Below are 4,041 nucleotides of genomic sequence, written 5' to 3'. Positions count from 1 at the left end.
TAGTCGTTTACAACACAGCCAGTTGGTGTAAAGGTTTTGGGCTGAAAGCCACACTTTTTGCCAGATGGTGAATGCCAGGACTTCCTGGCACCAGCAGTGGGCACACTGTGTAGTCCTCCTTGTCCTTGTCCAAATGGGGCTTGAGTTCTTCTTGGACTTCATGGATCTGCTGCACCCAATTAGCAGCCATGGGATTGGTGGAGATGACAGGTATGGCCGGGTGGAAGCCACAGGTTGCATAGAACAGACTCTGCCCAGTGACAACGTGGTTGGTGTTGTAAGCAAACTCTGCTTGGGGTAGGAGGCTCGACCAGTTGTCTTGGTGGAAATTCTTGAAGCACCACAAGTGTTGTTGTAACACTTGATTTGCTCGTTCCGACTGACCATCAGTTTGTGGGTGATGTGCGATGGATGTGTAAGTGCAGACCCCAAACAATTGTAGGGGTTCATGCCAAAACTGCAACACAAACTGCGGACCCCAATCAGTTGTGACTTGCTGTGGGAGTCCATGGAGATGGGTGACATGAGTCACCAGGAGCTGGGCCGTTTCTTCCGCACAGGGCAGGTGCGCAGTGGGGACGAATTGGGCCATTTTTGTCAACTGGTCAACCACAGTGAGGACTAGAATGTGCCCGTTAGAGATGGGAAGCTTGGGTACGGAGTCTAGGGTAATGGCCATTCAGGGTCTAGATGGGGTTTTGGAAGGCATTAGGGTGCTCAGGGGTTTCGAGTGCAGTCTATTGGTGTAGGTGCATGACTTACAGGATTTAGCATATGAGTGCATGTTCGTGCGTATTCGGGGCCACCAGAAGGCGCAGATGGCCAAACAGAAGGTCTTGAGGTGCCCAGATGGCTTGCTAATGGTGAGTCATGACAGAGCTGTAGTATCTCTAACTGGGGGGTCCTGGCAGAACATACAAGGGGCCTTTGACACAGAGCAAACCATCCTGGACCTCCAGATAGTGGCATCACTCTTTAAAGGCCACTTTGATGTCTAGAAGCTCCTTATTTAGAATTTCATAATTCTGTTCAGCTGGAATGAACGTCTGTGAATAGTAGGCACAAGGCTGGAGGTGCTGTTGAGAACCATGCCTTTGAGAGAATATGGCCCCAATTGCCACATTGGAGGCATCGGTCTCGACAATGAAAGGCCGTGCTGGGTCAAGATGGACCAGGATTTGGGCACTGGTAAAGGTCATCTTGAGCTGGTTGAATGTTTATTAGGCCTCCGGAGACCAGATGAAGGTGGTGTTTTTGCAGAGAAGCTCTGTAAATGGGGTGATTTGGCCTGACAACCCTGAGATGAAGTGTCTATAAAAATTAGCAAACCCCAGGAAGCATTGCAGCTCCTTGATGTTTTGGGGAGACACCGAGGTCAGTATCGTTTCCACCTTCTTGGGGTCCATTCAGAGGCCATCAGGGGACAGGATATAGCCCAGGAACACCATGGACACTGGTCAAAGCTGTACTTTTCCAGCTTTGCATACAGGGCATGTTGACAGAGCCATTCCAAGACCAACCGGACATGCTGGGTATGTTGTTTGGGATCTTCAGAAAAGATGAGGATATTACAGGTAGACTGTACTGGTCTAGGATGCCATGGAAGACCTCATTCACAAAGTGCTGGAATGTTGCCAGCTCTGATTCTGTCTTTGCCAAATATGGCCAAACAACAGATATGGCCAAACGACACCCTGGCACCTCGCTGCAGCTCAATTGGGCAGTCATAATCACAGTGTGATGATAGGGTGTCAGCATTCTTCTTTTTGAAGGTATCACTGTACTCGCTGTACTGGAGGGAGAAGTGCTGGAGTCAAGTCTAGTGACTGTCCCACCTGACCCATGGCCAGGACCGCGGGGGCGTGTCTTGGTTCTCGGGTTCATCAGACAGTGCAGGTAGGCAGACTTGCTGGCAGAACTTGGAGCAGAAGCTAGCCTCGTGCTCATGCCAAAGGATGTGTGGATCATGAGTCACCAGCCATGAAATGCCAACGATTTTGGGGAAGTGTGGTGAGCAGATCATTCCAAACTGAAGGACCTCCTGATGGTCCTGAACAGCAACTCCCAGAGGCACCGTCTCCTGTGTCACTGGCACTGATGACAGGAGAGAGCTATCTATAGTCTCCATTAGGTTGGGGACAATCTTTGGTTGAACCAGAATACCAGGGCTTGGGCCGTATCAGCATCTATGAAGTTGTCCGCTGCCCCAGAATCCACCAGTGCCCACTCTGGGGCAATTCAGCAAGGCTCCCCGGAACACGGAGTCAGACCTGGACTTGAAAGTGCAGGAAGTGCTCACCATACCTGGCATGCCTTGGTGAGGAGTAGGGGGGCATTATCTTGGGGCTCACCCAGGCCAACCTCCTGTACCGGGCCTGGGCATGGTGATTTCCTGTGCTAGAACTCAGGATGGCCGTTGGCAAGAGTATGGCCAGACCCTCCACAGTAGAAACACAGCCCATGGAAGTGGCAGCACTCTTTCCTTGGGGTCACATGGCGGCGGGCTCTATCCAGCTATATGGGTTTGGGGTTCTGGGTTGAAGACAAGTATTGAGGGGCACCGGCCAGGTGGTAACACAGACCCCTTACTTTCCTCATTGTTCACTGAGCCTATTGTCAAATGCATATGACAAGGTAGACAAAGGCATCTATGTTGGTCAGGGCCTCCACACAAGCTTAATCTCCTTGTGTAGTCCCCACTGGAACTGGTAGAGCTGGGCTGCTTCATTGCATTGTGTTGGAGACTAGTCACTAAAAGTAGGCAGCGTAAGAGGAGATCCACACCTCAGATGCCAACTTCCATTTTTCTGGGTGGGTGCTCCACCTCTGCTCCACCCTGAGGCTCTGCCTCCACTTCGCCCCTTCCCCCCAGGCCCCACCCTTGCTCCGCCTCTTCCCACTCCTACTCCATCCCTTCTCCCCCGCACCTTCTGCCCACTGCCAAACAACTGATTGGCAAGGCCCTCCGAACAGCTGATTGGCGGGTGGCTGGTGGGTGCAGAGCACCCATTACTTTTTTTCCGTGGGTGCTCCAGCCCCACACAGTTTCCTGGGACACTTTCTGGATTGCCCCTGGGATTTATATAGGGCAGGGAGCCAGTCAGGAGCCATGAGGCTGCTGCCTGTCAGACCCCTTGAGGCGGGATTTCCCATGTCTGTGTCCACAGCAGTGGAGCGCAAATTGGTTACAGCTGCTACTGAGTGTCTGCTGCCTGGCAGCTCTGCAGGCCTGGTTGCTACTAGACCTTACCCCAGCTGCCCCACTCTTGGCATGGATGAGACCACTATAGCACGGGAGTCCTGAGGGAAGGATGACTGCAAGGCAGGACACGTGCTCTGAATCACTGCCCCTTCCATGCACAGTGGCCCTACAGGAGTGCATCTGTGCAAGGAACAGAGCCGCACACTGGGGGTGGCCAAAGCGGCGCTGTGCAGAACATGGGGGGGATTATCTGCATTCATGTCTATGAATGTTCTATAGCTGTGAAGCAGGTGGTTATTGTTTCATTGGCTGAAAGGTGACTAAGGTTAAACCCTGCAAAAACCCAAGCAATGGTTGTGGACAGAATTCAACTGCCTGGTGCTCACGTGGACAATACCAGGAATTCACTGCGTGAAGGCTACCTCCAGCCCTTCTGGAGAAATGTATAAACCAGTCTGGAGCTGGTTCAGGGGAGGCTCCCCACAGAGGGATCTGTGCAGCCATTGGGGGGGAATGCACTGGTCATGAATATCTGTAGCACTGTCTGCTGAAAGGGCACGGAAAGAATCCTCTGGCTGTGTCCGGGCACATGGGCAGTGCCCTCCCTGGCATACAGGACACCGGGTTCCATGGCAGGGAGACCGTTCTCAAGCTACTTCCTTCTTCCTCCCCCAGCACCAGCTGCCCTGGAGCAGCAATTGCCGTAAGTGCAACTCATGTGACGCCGCAGCTTCCTGTGCATTTCCCAGTGTCTGCTTCGGCTGCTGGTGCAGTAAGTGACACGCCGGGTGCTGTGCTCCGCGGCTCAGGCTTCCCCTTGCTTGTCCTGTTCCAGGCTT

Source organism: Emys orbicularis, chromosome 9 (assembly GCF_028017835.1).
Source record: "Emys orbicularis isolate rEmyOrb1 chromosome 9, rEmyOrb1.hap1, whole genome shotgun sequence".
In the NCBI taxonomy this organism is placed as follows: Eukaryota; Metazoa; Chordata; order Testudines; family Emydidae; genus Emys; species Emys orbicularis.
This window is presented reverse-complemented; position numbering follows the sequence as displayed.